The sequence below is a fragment of the Carlito syrichta genome, unplaced genomic scaffold (assembly GCF_000164805.1).
Source record: "Carlito syrichta isolate Samal-C Ts95f unplaced genomic scaffold, Tarsius_syrichta-2.0.1 Scaffold126439, whole genome shotgun sequence".
Classification (NCBI taxonomy): Eukaryota; Metazoa; Chordata; class Mammalia; order Primates; family Tarsiidae; genus Carlito; species Carlito syrichta.
This window is the reverse complement of record NW_007070535.1, coordinates 517,980-537,622: the sequence shown is the minus strand read 5'-3', so window position 1 is coordinate 537,622 and position 19,643 is coordinate 517,980.

Sequence of the window (19,643 nt, the reverse complement as noted above, 5' to 3'; positions counted from 1 at the left end):
GGGGGGGGGCGGGGGGCTTCTGGTCCCAGAGGCCGGACGGGCATTTTAATTGCCTCCATTCAAGTGTGTCCCTGGGAGTCGAGTCTATGAGCCTATGAATGTCATCCTCTGGTCTCCTTTGTATTCACGCCAGACACACACACACACACACACACACACACACACACACACACACTCTCTGCTTAAATAGAGGGACCGTTTTCAGGCATACAGGATCACAAACAAGTGAAGCTACACGAACTGGCCATGAGTAGGTGACAGTTTATGGGAATTTTTATGATCTATAATATGGTAAGGCCATCAGAGATTCCTAGATGCTTGTCATTGGCAGATAATTACAATATTTTTAAACTGTCACATATTGTCTGTTTATATTCTAAAATACACAACTGTGCTCATAGAAGAATGTATATATCTACACATATTTTCCTACGGAAAATTCAATCCCTTCGTTAACTATGATCATTACACACTTGGCAACGTTTTCCCTACAAAGAAAAAAGCAAAAAACAAAGAGAAATGGGAAACCAGAGTAGACATGTAATTTCTGGGGGCAAGCTATTTTATTCTGTTTATAGACAAAAGCAGATGGAGGTGGCAACTTGATTGAGTAATGGGAGTTTCCAGTCCCTGAGGGCCCAGGCAGATAATTCAGTCTCTCGCATAATCAGTATCCCCTTCATGTTACCAACTGAATTTAGCAGTTGAAAATCCCTGCTTTACAGTGCCCCTTGCATAGGGCGGTTAAGTGGGGAATAATTCCCTGCATTTATTTCCTGGAAAAAAGGGAAGCAGAAAAATGGTAATCAATAAATTAATTGTCCGGCATTGGTAGCAGCCAGCACCAGTGAATGGAGCAGAATTTGATGTGTACCAAAAGAGCCAGCTGTGAAGAGGGCTGCTGGGAAGGAAGCATTACTATGGTTACTGGAAACAGAAAGTCGGGGAAAAAAATAAGATGATGACAGAGAAGAGGGAACAAGACTACAGTGGAGGAAATTTAGAGACAGGATGCTATGCTGCATTGGTTTCCTCTATCAGTTTTACACTGTTTTTTGAATTCATTAAGATGAATTTGCATTCTCCTTTAGCCACCTTTCTTCCATGTTTTTTTTTTGATCACCAGCTAATTTTGCTTTCATAAATATTCACATGATGGTTCTTTAGGGTGAGATCGATCCTGCCGGTTCTTGCCTCTGTCCACATACTGGCCTCATAGAACTACTCAGCCTAGTCCACACCCTTTGTTTAGAGGTGACAAAGCTGAGGCCCAGAGAATCTGGCCAAGGTCACAAAACAGAATCATCACTGACAGGGTGTCCTGGCTCAGTCCTCTTTTTCTTCTCTCACCAAGTGACTTTCTTTCCCTGGTTCTATTTGCAAGCAACACGCATTCCAGAAGCATCCTTTGTCTTTGATTTTGTAAACCTCCTTTTATTTGCTGGAGCAGTGGTCTTCCTCTTAAAACACACTGCAACCATTCTAATGGACAAACTTTGCTTACTATCTGTGCTGGACTGTATTTGAGGTCTGAGGAATCTGGGGTAATTATGTCACCGCTTTTCTTCCATTTCCAGTCTGGCAATCAGATAAATCAAGCATGATCGCCCTTTTGTGAACCTTTCTTGTCTTGTAGAGCCTGAACTTAATCATCATATACTAGGCGCTCTATCATCGCTGGCCTCATTCTTTCTGAGATCATAAAACTGGACAACCACATTGAATCGGCCTCCCAACGTTCCTACTAGGTATACACAATGTGAACCTTCCCGGGGTTACTCAAAACAGTGAAGCTAAAAATAAAAATTAAAAAAATAACCCCCCAAAAACCCAGGTAAAATTAAAGAATGATGATGATAACTCATTCAAGCACAACCACTGGAGGGCGCAAAATTTGTTACAATCTTTCTAAACTACTCAGTGAAAACCATGGCTAGGATTTGGACCTCCTTCTTTTACTGTTATTATTTTCTTTCAAAGCTGTTCTTTCAATATTCGGTTCTTATGACTCATTGCTTTTAGGTGAAATCATCTATAGATACGGTCATATTGCTTTTTTGATGCTTAAAATGCAGTTGCCACCACTACCACTGTCTTCTCCAGTACGTCAGTTATAAAATGAATAAATCACAATTTAAAAAATATGATTACCACAGTTAGTAATCCTAAGAGATTTCAGGCCTTAGTGAATCCTACATACTGGTTAGAACTCCTTCCCCACAAAAGTATCCTTTTAAGCATAATCTCTCTACTAAATGTTAATTTTTCTTCAAAATAAGGTGATTTTGCTTTTCTTTTTTTTTTAGATTAGAAAATATAGTTCATTTAGGAAGTAAATTAGAGAGAGGGGAGAACAAGGAGACATACCTCCCCAAGGTACAGGAGGCAGCCAGAAATAAGGTGAATTTTCAACATAAATATTTTATTTTAATGTGTTGTCATCTATTTACTTCTGAAAACACACACAAAAAATGATGCATAGGAGTGCTATGTCTTGAAACATGAAACATATTCTATCAAGAAGTCACACATAATAGTACTGGTAAGCCTAAAAAAAAAACAAAACAGCACAGCTTCCAAAAACATTTAACACTCTCCAAGAGTCATTTAATATTTAGGGATATTGGTTGAGCAAGTGAGAATGAGTTGGTATATTCTTTTTCTTTCTTTTTTTTCCATTTGGTTGCAGTGTGGAGTAAGCTCTACCCCTTAAGTAAATCATACTCTAAGAATAAGAAAACAGATAATTGAGAGACTTTGCTGGTGCTTTGACTCTTCCTCTCTGTGACGTATGTTAGACTTTGAAGTAGCACCATTCATCCGTTCATTTAGCCCGTTGTGATGGCACACACGAATATATTTGAGACACTCGACAGGTTCTAGGGAAAAGGAAGAAACAGCATTTCCTTTCCAAGGAACTTTCATTAATAAATTAGTAAACAGAAGTCTAACTCACACTTCCTTTTCCCACTCTGATGAGACCCTATGACTCCACCCCTCTGTGATATCTGTTTTATTCCAGATGTTAACCTTTAAGAATCTGACTTAACTACATTCCCAAATTTAGTCAGTTCATCCTGGTGGCTCTTCTGAAAGACTCAGTTTCATTCCCTAAATATACTGGTCTGTGTATGTGTGTATTACTCTGAAAACTCTCTAGAAATGAACAATGTACCTTTGCGACCTGCTTGAAGCCTTTGCTTGCATGTCACCTTTCCAACCAGGGCTTTCCTAACAACCATGATAAAAATGACAAAAACGTCTCTGTCCGTGACCCTTCATCCCTGCTCCGTTTTTCCACAGCACTTATCATGTCATAAAATGTTCTTTCTTATGATGTGTAATATTTATGACCTACCACACCCCGTTAGATCCATGAGGGCAGTTATCTTTACATGTTTGGGACACTGGTATACCCAAAGCACCTGGCATTCAAAAATATTTGTTAAATGAGTGGATGTGAACGTTACACTAATGGATGAATTGGACTGTTTGAACACAAGAAAAGTCTTTGTATTCCACATTGCTTTCCCTATTCCATATACACAGTCTTTCTTTGAATAGTGACTTTCATGTCTATGATCTATAAACCACCCATCGACATGGAATCGACACATTTTTAAATTTCCATTATAAGATATAGATTTAGTAGCCGGGCTCGGTGGCTCAGCCTGTAATCCCGTGCCTTTGGGAGACCGAGGTGAGTGGATTGCCTGAGCCCGCGGGTTTGAGACCCGCCTGGGCAGGCGAGACCTCATTTCTACAATAAAATCAAAAATTAGCCGGGCGTGGTAGCGCGCGCCTGTAGTTCTGGGTACTCGGAAGGCGGAGGCGGAAGGATCGCCGGAGCCCAGCAGGTCGAGGCTGCGGTGGCCGGGAGCGGCCACTGCACTCCAGTCTGGGCGACAGAGTGAGACTCCGACTCAAAAAAAAAAAAAAAAAAAGATATAGACTTATTTAAAATAGTACTTGCCCGACCTATCATTGTATACAAAAATCAACTCAAAATGGATCAAAGTCCTAAACATAAAGCCTCAAATCATAAGAATCCTAGAAGAAAGCGAAGCCAATACCCTTATGCATATCCGAGTAGGCACTGAATTATTGACCAAGTCTCCAAAAGTGAATGCCATAAAAGTCAATGTAGACAAGTGGGACCCCATCAAACTGAAATGCCTTTGCACAGCAAAAGAAACCATCAAGAGAATAAAGATACAGCCCACAGAATGAGAAAAAAATATGGACAAATATGTATCTGACAAAGGCCTAACATCCAGGATCTACAAGGAACTCAAATGAAGTGAAAGGGAAAAAACCCCAACAACCCCATTACAAAATGGGCAAAGGACATGAACAAATACTTCTCAAAAGATGACATACAAGCAGCCAGACACATGAAAAAATGCTCAACCTCACTAATCATCAGAGAAATGCAAATCAAAACTACAATGAGATACCACCTAACTCCAGTTAGGCTATTATTAATAAGTCAAAAAAAAAATCAACAGATGCTGCCATGGAAGTGGAGAAAAGGGAATGCTTCCACACTGCTGTTGGGAGTGCAAACTAGTTCAAGCTCTATGGAAAGCAGTGTGGCGATTTCTAAAAGAACAAAAATTGACCTTCCATACAATTCAGGGATCCCACTCCTGGGAACATACCTGGAGGAACAGAAATCATTCTACAAAAAATACACCTGTACATGCACGTTTATTGCTGCCCTATTCACAATAGCAAAAATATGGAATGAACCCTACCGCCCACAGAAAGTAAGCTGGATAAAGCAAATGTGGGACATATACACAATGGAGAATTACACAGCCATAAAGAAGAAACAAAATCATGGACTTTCAGCAAATTAGATGGAGATGGACCGCACCATACTAAGTGAACTACCACAGAAACAAAGGACGGAATACCGCATGTTCTCACTCACAAGTGGACCTTCAAACATTAGCACATTAGTGCAGGGGAGGGATTGGCAGTCACTGGGCACTGCCAGGGGAGGAAGAGAGGGAGGGATAGAGGAGGGTGGGGTCACATGACAACACAAGGGATATTTGGGTTATTACCAGGGGGAGTGAGGGCCAGTTAGCAGCCCAAACTTCAGCTGTCTGCAGTCTACTTATATAGTTCATCCTCATTGGGCTCCATATTCCTATAATAAAACAAAATTTTAAAAAGAAATTGTCTCCTACTTTCTTTGAATTTTGTAAAGTGGCTAGTGTGGAGTTATCAGCTCCTCAATGCTCAGAGAGAGCTTGTTTGATAAATCATGCTTTTGGTTGGTAGTAAAAGCATGCTAAATTTTAATTTTTAGATGTTTAAAATAAAATTAGACCCAGTTAATTAATACTGCCTCATGGCCAAAATATTTTGGCATGGATGTTTAAAAAATTGACTATAGTTACTATAACTTGTACTTTTAAAAAGTAATAATAAAAATAATATACTTTCACCTAGTATAACTTGAGTTTGAGTTATTCAAAATATAACAGGCAGATGTATAGATATTTCACAAATTATTATGATATCCAAATTCAATGAACATTGTCTTACTTTGTTTAAAACAGATGACATCTTCTCTTCCAACAAAGCTGGTCCACACAGACAACAACAAAAAATCATAAATTAGCACATTAGTCTGAATTATATGGAATGCTGAAACTGTTACTTTTTTCCTACAAAATGGCAATTTCATATGGTTCAACCTAATACTCAGAGAAGCTATATGAAGATTCAAAAGTGAGTAGGATGATTTGTACAAAATGACTTCCATGTTTACTGCCCCATTATTCATAACAGCCAAGATAAAGAACAGCCTAAGTGTCTTTTGATGAACCAATGAAGAAAAGAAACTGTAACAATGATTCTCTCTCTCTTTTCCTACCTCCCCCCTTCCTCCCTTCTGTGTGTCTTTGTGTGTTTCTGAGAATCAGCTCTAAAAAGGAACTGAGATCTTGCCATTTGTTACAATGTGAATGTGTCTGGGGGACATTATGCTAAGTGAAATAATCCAGACACAGAAAAAACATATATTGCATGATCTCACCTTTATGTGGAATCTGAAAAAAAAATCATTGCAAACATACAAGATTGAGAACAAAACAGTATGACCAGATGTAGGGGTGGGGTGAGAAGAGAGGAAATGGGGAGAAGTAGGTCAGAGGATACAATGTAGCAGTATGGCAAATGAACAAGTCTAGAGATCTCATGGACAACATAAGGACTATAGGTAACAAAACTGTATTGTACAAAACACAGACAAAATATCGCACTGTACCACATACATGCATATAATTATGACTTGTTAGTCAAAAATAACGATAAAGCATTTTTTTTAGCAATAAAGAGTGAAGCACTGATACAAGCTACAACACAAATGAACCTCAAAGACGTTATACTAAGTGAAAGAACCCAGTTTAAAAAGACCATATATTTGTATAATTCCATTTATATGAAATCCATAGAAACGGAAAGTATATTCATGGTTGCCAGGGGCTGGGGATAGAGGGCAATGGAAAGTAACTGCCAATGGGTATGGGATTCTTTTGGTGGCAATGAAAATGTTCTGAAATTAGGTAATGGTGAAGGCTGCACAATTCTGTGGATATACCGAAAATTTACTCTCCTTTAAGAGAGCAAATTTCATCTCGATAACTTATTTAAAAACAAAAAAATGAAGTAATATCCAGGCGTGGTGGCTCATGTCTGTAATCTCAGCACTCGGAGGTGGAGGCAAGAAGATTTGAGACCAGGGGTTCGAGAACAACCTGGGCAACTCGGCAAGACCCCATCTCTACAATTAAAAAAAAAAAATTAGCCAGGCGTGGTGGCACACGCCTGTGGCCCCAGCTACTTGGAAGGCTGAGGTGGAAGAATCGCCTGAGCCCTACAGGTTGAGGCTGCAGTGCCCGTAAACGTGTCACTGCACTCCAGTCTGGGTGAGAGAGTGAGACTCGATGGAAGGGAGGGAAGGAAGGAGGAAGGAAAAAAATGTTCTAGTCTCCAGGCAGCAAGTCTCTAAATTCTAGAGAGAGAGAGAGAGAGAGAGAGAGAGAAAATTCTAGTCTCTAGGCAGCAAGCCTCTGAGTTCTATGGCCACCAATGAAAACATGACAAGTTTCAAGTTTAAATTCAATTCATGGTACCTTCCAGATTATTACAAATTATTAGAAGCATGCGCCAAAACCTGTTGAATTTTTAAGACCATAAGCCTCTATGATTCATGTGAGGATCTGAAAACCTTCTAGAAATGTTTCTTGAATTCCTTGGCAAATTCAATAGCAGGTCTCTAGATGTCAATTTAAAATATTTTTGCATAAAAAATGGATTCACGGGCCAGGTGTGATGGCTCACACCTATAATCCCAGAACTTTGGGAAGTTGAGATGAGAGGAATGCCTGAACCCACAGGTTCGACACCAGCCTAGGCAACTTGGCAAGACCTCATCTCTGTAATAAATCAAAAAATTAGCTGGGGCATGGTGGCATGTGCCTGTAGATCCAGCTACTTGGAAGGCTGAGGCTGAAGGATCTCCTGAGCCCAGCAGGTTGAGGCTGCAGTGGCTGGAAGCATGCCAGTGCCCATCAGCCTGGGTGACAGAGTGAAACTCCAACTTTAAAAAAAAAATGGATTAACATGATATCATCAATGAAAGACACATGCTCTAGAAAATACCTGATTTATGTGAAGAAAAACTAAGTACCAAAAGGATAAATATATGCAAATCACTCACATGATTTTCTTTTGTTTTTCATAGAAAACTACTAAATTATTAACTATACACCATCAATAAAACTGATTATCAAAAATTATTAAAAATATAATAGGGCAACCCCCTTGGGTCCCCTTCCACTGTGGGAGATTTTCTGTCCTCTCAATAAATCCTGCTTTCTCAAAAATATATATATATAATAATTATGAAAAATATAATTACAAAAAATAAAATAATCAACATATTAAGAAACTCATGTAAAGGCTTTTGACAGCAAATAATGGACAAATATATTACTAAGAGATAAAATTTTTCCTTCCAAAAGTAGAATCTTTGAATCGCTTAACTCCTGTCCCCAAATCTTTTTGTTATGATTGAAAAGAGACTACATTGATTCATTTATAGCCTACGTGGTCTTTTATTTACCTTTACTAGGTATTCCATGCCATTAAACTGGCTATCTACTTATTTAAAGTTTGAAAATAATATTGATGTCGCCCAAGCCTCAAGTCCTATAATTATATTTATTTTAACTATCTCTTACACATATAGTCCAGTAGGAAGTATTTTAAACCAAAATATTGAGGATCTCTTCTGAACTTCGAGGAAGAATGAATACAAATAAAGCATATTTATGAAGAGGCTAAGAGGATACTGACATATGGATTACTCGTGCATAGCCATCTTTGATATCTTCATTGTAATTTTTATTAGAATTGAACTGCAGTGAGAAGAGTGAACATATTCTAACTAAGCAGGATAAAGAGTCAGACAAGATAACTGGACCACTTTTCAACTGAATCAGACTTTAATACTTCCGTATCATCATGATCAGGGTTTGGCTTGACAATTTCATTTTTAACCTTAGTGTGTGATTTTACTCTAAAAATCAGTCTTATTCTTATTCAAATGTAGGTATAAAGCACACTGCAAATTATTTTTGGAAAATAAAATTAGCTGGGCACAGTGGCCTGCATCTGTAGTCCCAGTTACTTGGGAGACTGAGGCAAGAGGACTGCTTGAGCCCAGGGGCTCAAGCTGCAGTGAGCTATTATGATCATGCACTCCAGCCTGGGCAACAGAACGAGAGTCCATTTCCTATATATATATATATATTACAGTATTTGTAGTATGCACCTGTTGAACCACAAAAATATTCATATTTCATTGAAAAACTTTGCACAGGTGACTCTAAAAATAATATACTCCTATTTTTCTTTGCTTTATCAATGTTTATACTTCACGTAAATGTTTGTATTTCAAAGTAAAGCCAATAAGATAACATAAACGAAAAGAGAAAGTCAGAGAGAGGCTTTTTCTGACTGTCAGCTCTCAACATAAAGTGACGGCAATATAGTAAAATCAGTAGTTCAACATCCATACTTAGATTTCATGCCTTTACTATCTCATTTTTTTACCAAGGTAAACTGAACCAAACTTTTTTTTGAAACAAGACCACATGAACTGCAATGATTAAAAAAAGAAAGTTGCTTTTCCAATTCATAAAGTTATAATTTCATTAAGCTTTAAGAACTATGTTGGTCGAGAGACTGAAAAGAAAACTATAATAGTAGAACAGAACCAGATGTGGTGGCTCATATCTGTAATTCCTGCACTTCAGGAGCCTGAGACAAGAGGACTGCTTGAGCCCAGGAGTTTGGTGAGCCATGATCATGCCACTACACTCCAGTCTGCATGACAGAATGAGACCTTGACTCAAAAGAAAAGAAAACTATATGTAATAAAACTACTGGAACTCTCATTCTTTGCTGGTGGGAGTTTAAATTAGTACAACTACTTTGAAAACTGTATGGCAATATCTACTGAAACTAAATGTATGTCTACCCAATGACCCAGCAATCCACTTCTAGGTAGACACCCAAGAGAGATGGATATATATGCCACCTAAACACCTCGACAAAAATGCTCTTAGTGGCTTTACTCATAACAACATAAAATAGAAACCACCCCATTTTTATGAAGAGTAGAATGAACTGTGACATATTCATATAGCGAATTACTACATACACAAAGAAAAGAAAAAAATACTATCACATGCAAATACTTAGATTAATCTCACAGGCAAAATGATGGTAAGAGAAGCCATGAACAAAAGAGTACATACTGTATCATTTCATTTATATGATAATCCACCCTAGACAAAATGAATATATAGAGATAGAAGTCAGAATAGTGTTTACCTTTGTGGGGACAAGGATGAGGGATTATACTGACTAGGAAGAAGTATAAAGTTGTCTTGACCTGAGTGGCAGTAAGTTGGGATGGGGGGTGAGTACTCTATTAATGTATGTTATATTTTAACAATAATAATCAATATTATGGTGCCATTGATTTAGAAACTCTTTGTTCAAAAGTCTTAGGATCTGTAGTGAATATTATGCAAAAAAATTCTTGTATGAGCATACATTTTGCAAACATACCATATAACCATGACTGCATAAACGAAGTCCATAATGACAACTACCTGTGTGTCAAATAAACAAGCTTTAAGTGCTTGTTTTTCCTAGTAGCGAGAGGGCATTTTACATTGGCTTTTAATAAATAAATGGCCAACTGTGAAGTAAAAAACCATGATATAAAAAACTGAAATAAAATGGGTATTTTAAGAACATAGCAACAAATAAAAGTTTTGTGTATAGCAACCCTTATGGAGCTACACTATTATGACAAAAGACTGGATAGTTAAGATGCTTTCCATATTGTTGCTTTCACAAAAATCACTTGCCCATTGACACCCACCATAATCATGAGTTTATTTCCAGAATCATCTACTTCTCATCCAACCTAAATATTACACTTTCTTTTTGGTTCATTTAAAGTTCTCCTCTTTCACAGTGGCTTCCAAAATTCCCATGGTACATAATGTCATGAAGCTCTTTCCTTTCTCAGAATTGCCATCATGCCAAAACAAAACAAAAACAAAAATAAAAACATAATACTTACTGTAATGCCTATTTTTATATATGGCCTTGGGTTGTTTTCAGTTGTTTACATTCAGTTATTTTTTTCTTATAATCACCAGTTTTAAAAGCATGTAACATAATTCCGATAAAAACGATTAAGAACCTATAAAGTACCAATCTTTTTCAGTATATTATTTCATTCAACAATTCTGAGAGTTATGTAACTCTATTTTACAGTTAAGAAAACAGGCCCAATTATGTTTAGTAAAGTGCCCAAGGAAACACAGCTGGCAAGTGGTAGAGTAGAAATTCAATCCCTGAACTTCTCAGTTAATTAGTTTGTAACTCAGCCTAACACTTATAAAGTAACAGAAGAGGAAGAGATAAACATAGAACTAAGAATTTTCCACTTACATTTATAAGATATCATAACAGGAAAAGATAAATTTAAAACAGAATTAAGATTTTTCTGTTTTTCTAGGACAGGTAGTTTAAGATCGACGACTTATTACGTAAGTAGGCTGTGTGTAAAAGAGATTGGATTCGAAATACAGATTTTTACTTTCAGAATTACTTCGATTCTATCAGCTCATATTTAAATAACATGTACATGTGAACACAAACATTGCAGTTTAGGAGGACATCATAATTTTATTTACTACCAATGTAGTCTATGTTTGGCAGAGACTGTGGAGTCACATGAGTGAACTGTATGCACATGTGTTTTTTAAGGAACTTCATTATTTGGCAATCTGGGATTCTTATATGTGTTTTCACACATCTTGTTGAAATGAACTCATATCTTAGAAGTGTAGGTAACAGTAAAGTACATGTCTTAACACAGTCAGTCAATCACTCTCTTTATTTTATTATATCAAGTGAGAAATCATCTAATACCATAGTGAATCTTAAAGGATACATCAGAAAACATCATGTCAATATTGTATTTCAATATCATATTATGCAATCTATGTCTTGTATAAGTTAACACTTTTTTTAATAGTTAAATTAACTAACTCTGTTCTTTCAAATAACTCTGTTCTTTTCATGAAGTCTTTCCTCAGATATTGCATTCCCAATGAGGAATCCACTGTCCATCCTGCTTAATATTTCAATCTATAATTCCCACTTCCAATTCCTTTCATTTTATTTTGCATAATACTTATGACTTTCTAATATATGATATAGTTTATTTATTTATTATGTTTCTTCTTTATTGTCTCTCTCTCCTCATTCATTTGTAAGATTCAGGAAGACAGGACTCTGCCTGTTTTGTTCACTAATATATTCCCAGCACCTAGAACTGGGTCTGGGATTTAACAGGTACACAATAAATACTCGATAAATATTTTTTCATCCATGCATGAATAATCATCTTAATAAACTAATATAATATATACTAATAAACATATAAAAAGCATTAATTACCTCATCCCCCCCAATTTTTAACTCTGAGTTCAGAGTTTCAGATGTCATAAGGCAAAACATGGAAAGAAAGTATTTCATTTAGTGTGAGTCTTGGTTAAGTAAACATACAAATTTTAGACTTTATTTTTGGCACATTTATAGCCATTTTGAGTACCCTTTCTCCATTTTCTTCAAGCTTTTAAAACATTTCCTTGCATTTTTTATTTTTACAAAAATTCTTCTAGCAGTTTTTCTTATCTACTGGTGAGTCCCTAGTTTTAACTAGCAAATTTATTTTCAACCATCTAATAACCTAAATGTTAACACAAACTACTTTCTTTTACTACTGGAAAGAAACAACCAGCCTATAGGCAAAACATATTTGTAAGAGAAATGGGCAAACCATAAAGGAAAATTAAGAGAACTCATGTGGATAATTACTTTACTAAATAATAGTTTCATTGAGCAACCAGTCAAGCAGAACCATCTTCCGGAGCCATGAATTTCTTGGCTGAGCTTCCTAAAAGAGGGAAATGAACTTTCATTTTATCAAATGTGTCCACAAGTGGAGCCATTACAATTTAATGAAAGACTGGATAATGGCACAGCATCAAATGCTACCCAATGCTACACTGTATGACAGTAAATCTAAATTCCTGATTTGTTTTTGAAAATGACCAAAATGAGTTATTTTGTTTACTATTCTCCAAGCTTTGAAGATTGATGCATTTCTCTATTCTAAGCATTTGTCACTCCTTTAGTCCTCAGCAACTGCCTAGAATTGGAGAACTAGCAGTACTCGAGAGGTCAGCTTGTGCCATTTAATTTCATCTTTAACCTTACCATCAGAGTATTCTGTAAAGGTCTCAATTCTGCAAGATCCCACAGCATTTTCTTTCAGTGTCTAATATTTCCAGCTCAAATGATAAAATGTCGTGTTTTAATAAATGCAATAGCATATGTGTAATGATTCCTGAAGAGGTAGATATGAACTTATTTTGTGAACAGCTGAAATCCACATTCAAAAGTATGTGAAATCCATACTTATTCTCTCAATTGTTCAGGGAACAGTGTTCTCTAGGATTGTGGCCTCCAAGAATTACACATATAATTTCTTAGTCTCTATCGTTCTCTTCCTCTAGCCCTTGTATCAAGGTTACAACAAAGATGAGAGAAAGGAATTAATTACCTCCATGGTTGTTTATTCATATGTATTTTAGTAAAACAGAACCACAACATACTGAACATTTTGAATGCCTTCAAATGTTACATCTACATGTGCATGAAAGCTTCAAATTCTGCTCTTGTTTGGAACTGAAGAATATAGATGAAGAACATCAAATCCCTAGTGTGAAAAGAAACAGGAATTTAGATAGAGAGTGGGGATACTGTTTCTAGTTCAATTAAAATTTCATGTTTCATCTTATCATTAGATTTCTAAACTACAAGGGATTTTAGGTAAACATACCTATTGACTTTTAAGTCAAAAGAAAATATAATACATGTGTAATGTCTATATATGTAGGTTTCTTCTCAATAGTAACATTAAGTTGACTAGAAAGAGTTCATGTTAAGTTACATTTATAGTAGCATCATTTTCCATAGTTTTGTGGCTTTTCCCCCCTTTTGCTTCCAGTAGAAAACATGTAATTGAAGAAATAAATGTTTTATTTAATATTCTGTAAAAAAGAACTCAAAATTATTTCTAGGCATCATCCATCTACTTTCACTTGTATTTCAAATGGAATGTAAAAATATAATTTTTGCAAAAATAGCAATTGTAAAAATCTGGGCCAACAGATCTGTCTGGAAAAGAAATTTCCACATTTCTAGAACCACTTACTTTTTTCTTAAACTACCACACTCTTAGGTTTTGCTTTTTCCTTAATTTCCCATTATCTTTGTTTTACCTACCCTTTTCCAACTCTTTCTTCTTTTTACCCCAAAGTCATGGGAAGCACACTCAAGGAAACAGAAAAATATTTAAGGAATCATTTAAATAAAGTTGTATCTATATAGGCCTTTGGTTTCATGTTAGTTAGGGGCACACTCCATGTATTTTACATCATTTTCTTTTTCTGTGATATCTGGTAGACTCTCTCCACTGGTGTACAATAAATGATGTTAACTTGTATTGTGGGTTTTGACCTAGAAAGAAAATGGAATAAGAAATGGAGGGGGCATATGTCACTGCAGTTGTTGTATGCAGTGTTGCCAGATGGTGTCTATTAATTTTGAATCCAGTGGAGAAAGAAGGAAGAAAGGAAGGAGGAAGGAAGGAAGGCAGGGAGGGAAAGAGAGAGAGAGAGAGAGACATGGAAGGAAGGAAGGGAGGAAGAGAGGGAGGAAGGAAGAGAGAGAGAGAGAGAGAGAGAGAGAAGAAAGAAAAAGAAAGAAAGAAGGAATCAAATAATGAGTTTGCAGACACTTTCTACTGAAATGCTTATGAACACATGCATGACATATTAGAAAAAAGCACAGATGCCTCAATGACAGGTCCTTTCTTGTGGCAAGGGGTGCTTATGATTTTCTTATAGTTTCTCATTTAACTTGGAACTGATCAACATAATGTATTATTGATTGGTTGATGAGAGAAGGGGATGTGAAGTTTGTTAAGAAATGCACAAGGAAAAATTGAGAAATCAGTACTCATGACATTCAGTTAAAAGCCAAGTGCAATGAAAGAAAAACTTATTTTACAATGGGGGAAAAAAGGAAAGCAAAGGATAGTTGCGAAGCTGATAAAATAGCACAGAAACACTAAGACTGATTCAGCACTATTTGTACATCACTTGAAAAAAAGAAATAAATGTAAACTTACGGTGTGTGTTAGGAGAGTTAAGACAAATCAGAAGAAAAAGGAAGAACACAGGAGATGGGAAGCAAAGAGTTAGAGAATCAAGGGTTTCGGAAGCAAATAGGGTTTTACTTATAAACCGCTGAGCCAGTCTGACAGGTGAAGCAGGCCGAGTCACTTGAAAGATCTTATTCAGTGGCTGGCATTACTGAACGCCCGGTTGAGTCTGAATGGGAGTAGTTTAAAACAGAGACATTGTTCTAAAGAACTCTTTAGTTTCACGTGCCTTCCAACACAGCCTTAAAAATCTTGAACAGCATCAATATTCAGCAGCCTCCTGCAGTCAGAATTATCCCAGAATTCGCGAGATAAAGCAAGTCCATGACAGAGAGTATTTTAATTTGGGTGGCTGACCATCTACTCAGGACTTACATGTATTGATGATATGCAAATCAGTTCAGTTCAGTCCCATCAACAGCATAAATTAAGTGCATCCATCTTTAGGATTATCTTGGAAAGAGAGAATGTCACCCTCAACAGGCCTGTGGCCTAGAGATGTATAGCCAGCAGTCGCTGAGTGAGAGAGAACCAAAGGAGACAAAAAGTGTTTAATTGCTATTGACTGGCTGGTTACATTCTTCTTTAGATTAAATTCTTTACTACTTACATTTTTTACAAAAACCTTTTCTTGGAAGAATTGTTGTTAAACATCTGTGCAGCCAGATAAGAGATTCAAAGGTAGCATTTGATAAAATACCCTGATACTGCACATAAGCAAATAACAGGAGAAAATCTGTATAAAGAGTGCACATTTCTTTGAAAATTATGCTTTCACAGGCAGATGTTTTACACTAGTGAAGATAGATTCGTGACTTTCTGCTGCACTTTCTTAGTAACCCAGGCTAATTAACAAAGAGCTAATAGCCCCAGAGAGAAAGATCACAAAGTTGAATGATAATTATGAAAGAAAGAAAATAACTTTGGGTAAGAATGTACTTATGATATTTTAAAGGACTCACAAATCATGGTTGGAAGTAGCTAACTGAAGGCACTACAGATATAACTCATTCAATAATGTAAATTAAGAGATATTCTCCATTAAGTTTTTTGGTTTTTTTTTTTGAGTTGGAGTCTCACTCTGTCACCCAGACTGGAGTGCAGTGGCCGCTTCCGGTCACCACAGCCACGACCTGCTGGGCTCCAGCGATCCTTCCGCCTCAGCCTTCCAAGTAGTTGGAACTACAGGTGCGCGCTACCATGCCCGGCCCATTTTGATTTATTGTAGAGATGAGGTCTCGCTGCCCAGGCGGGTCTGGAACCCGCGGGCTCAGGCAATCCACTCACCTCAGCCTCCCAAGGGTGCAGGATTACAGGCTGAGCCACCAACCCCGGCTACCATTAAGTTTTTGATTCCTCCCTGTACATGTTGTTCAAGCACCTTAAAACAGTAGTGGTGAAAAATGAGTTTTTAAAGTGTGAGTTTAGGTTGGACATGAGTGGCTCAAGAATGGCATCTCTACCGGATAATGCAATGGGGTCATGTTGAAGCAGGGGAATGGAAATACAGCTCAGAGATAAAAGGAAATAAGTAAAAATAATGCAAAACAAGAGAAGGGATTTCTGCAGTCAGATAATCATGTGCCCCCCAAAATGAGGTTTATGAGGAGCTCAGGATCCAGAGCAGTGGCTCACACCTGTAATCCCATCACTTTGGGTGGCGGAGGAGAGAGGACTGCCTGAATTCACAGGTTCGAGACCAACCTGGGCAACTTGACGAGACATTAGCTCTACAATAATTCAAAAAGTCAGTCAGGCGTGGTGGTGTACACCTGTGGTTCCAGCTACTTGGAAGGCTGAGGTAGAAGGATCGCCGGAGCCCAGCAGGTCGAGGCTGAAGTGGCTGTGAGTGTGCCACTGCACTCCAGCTTGGGTGACAGAGTGAGACTCCTATTCAAAAAAAAAAAAAAAGAGGCACTCAATTCATTGTACTTTTGGTTCAAAACAGCCACCACCATGTTATGAGATGAGTGAGACACTGCCATTGCCCCCAGTACTATCTTTTGGGGAGAGATTTTGAAAGACTATGGCTGTGGCTCACATGTTTGTTAATTTTTACTCCAAAAGACTGTCTTAAAATGAAGACTACAGGCCTCACCTCTGTTTGATTCAATTCAGAAATCTGGAGGTGAACCATGAGTATTTATTATGAGCACCCCAGGTGATGCTCATGCCATTGGTTCATGGAATAAAGTTTGGGGAAAAAAACACTAGCACAGAGAATTAAAAGTAACAGAAATAAATTATTTCCTCACCAAATGCAAAAGTTTTTGTTTTTTGTGCTAATGAAACCAACAGGGCCTTCCAAAAGTGGGATGCAGGCATCAAACTGTGTGTGAATATGAATTTATACCAACAACAAAGTGAATTACATCAATGTCTCCCACACTTAAATATTATAGTAAAATTAGAAATTCACTTTGTAAAGAACACGTTTTATTGTTTCTCTTTCTTTTTTTTTGAGTTGGAGTCTCACTCCATCACTCAGGCTGAAGTGCGGTGGCAAGCTTACAGCCACCGCAGCCTCAACCCGCTGGGCTCTGGCGATCCTCCTACCCCAGCCTTCCAAGTAGCTGGAACTACAGGCACACACTACCACACCCCACTAATTTTTGATTTATTGTAGAGATGAGGTCTCGCCAAGCTGCCCGGGCTGGTCTCGAACTTGCGGGCTCAGGCAATCCACTCGCCTAGGCCTCCCAAAGTGCTGGGATTACAGGCTGAGCCACCGAGCCCAGCTCTAGTTTTCTATTTAATTTTCCTTCATCATTAACTGTAAGCAGTAATAAGAGGTACAATCCTGAAAAAAATGCTTTATTCAAGGACATTTTAAGATAAACTGGCCTTCATTTCACCTAGATTCTTCAGACAAATAAAGATACAAAGAGGATTTTAAGATTGTATTTATGACATGTACTTTAAATAAAATCTACAAATATTGCTCATAAAATTATACAGTTGCCTTCCTCATTCTGGTCGTGTTTCTATTATCTAGTGCAAGTTTTGCATTTGATGTTTCTAAACTCATAGCCACTGGAAAGAAAAGCTTACTTTTTCGACTGCAAAACAACAATAAGGTGAAGAGGACACTTGTCTATGTCAGATAAAAATACAAAATTACTTTAGTTTTCATAAGGCTTTATCTTGGCTGAGAGTCAAAACCTCTCTTAGGGACTTGGGGATAACACAGCCAGCGCACACAAAGGGATATGCCCATGTGTCTATTGGTCTGCAGAGGGTCGGACTCATTATGCAAGTTGGGAAATCCAGGCACACTGGGTGAGAGGCCAAGGGATCTGAACTAGAGGGTGAGTTGGGGAGGGGGTAGCTATGGTGGTGTCCTTGCTCTTAAACTGGATTCTGAAGGGAGATTGTTCCTGTGGGTCTCTACAGACGATCACAAGAAATGAAGATTAAGGGCCTCACCTCTGCGTGATTCAATTCAGAAGTCTAGAGGTGAGCCATGAATATTTATTATAAGCACCCCAGGTGATGTTCATACTGCTGGTTCATGGAATAAAGTTTGGGGAAAAACAAACAGCAACAACAACAACAAAAAACACTAGCAAAGCAAATTCAAAATAATAGAAATAAATTATTTCCTCATCAAATGAAAAGTATTTGTCTTTTGTGCTAATGAAACCAACAGGAACTTCCGAAGGTGCTTACTGAAGACTAGGCTTTTTTTTATAGCACTGATTTGTATTAGTCCTTTTAATTTTCAAAGCAACTCTGTGAGGTGGTTATTATTATAATATTATCCCTGTGTTATGCTGAGGAAACCAGGACACAGGAATATTAAGTCACTGGATGTGACCTCAGTTCATATGATTTTAAACTATAGATATGCCTTTAAAACTGCATTCCAATTTTATTTACTCTCATACATACTGAATGCAAACTAAACGGTTACTACAGCAGTGAGGTGGCTAATGACCTTGCAGAGGTTAATGTTTAGCATCTCCATGCTCCTGCTGAAAATTCTGACAAGAGCCTCACATCAGTAATGTGCTTAATATTAATAATCTGGAACTCAGGGAGCAACGGAATATCCAAAGAGAACAGCTTTGGTAACTTATTACTTAATTTTTAAATATTTCCTGAGACATATGGATAATTACCTTTAATGATTCAAGTTTTAAAAAATGAAATCTACTCCCAATTTTCAAAAACTGCCATATACTTTAAGGTTAAAGAGTCAAGAAAGAAAAAACTTGGTGTTTTAGAACTTGAGCAGGTGTGGTATCACCATTGGCCTTTTGGGGTATTGCTGCTGGGTAGGGTTTGTTGTGACACTCTATGGGTTCTTTTGACTCACCGCAGAAAAAATTTTTAGACAGAATCTAAGTATAGTTTAAGATAGAATTTATTAGAGAGAAAGAGGCATGCCCAGTGAGCATGGGCATCTTTGAGGAAGAAGCGCTACATATTTTTACAATTATTAAGCTAACCATGAACTAGGAGGGTAGGTTCCAGGTACCTGGTCACCATCTCCACCTTTGATAACCACATATCTCCACCTTTGATGATCTAAGAGGATGAGCTTTTCTTAGAACATCAGGTCTGTACTTAGGGCAATTACCTGTTGTTTCTGTGATCTGCACTGGTAAATCCACATTCCAGCCCACGTGGTGATCAATGCCTGGTCGGTTGGGTGGAGGTCGTGTACCAATAAGAAAGACATCGGAATGCTGACCCTATTTTAATTCAAACTGCCTACAAGAAACTGATCTACGTCTAA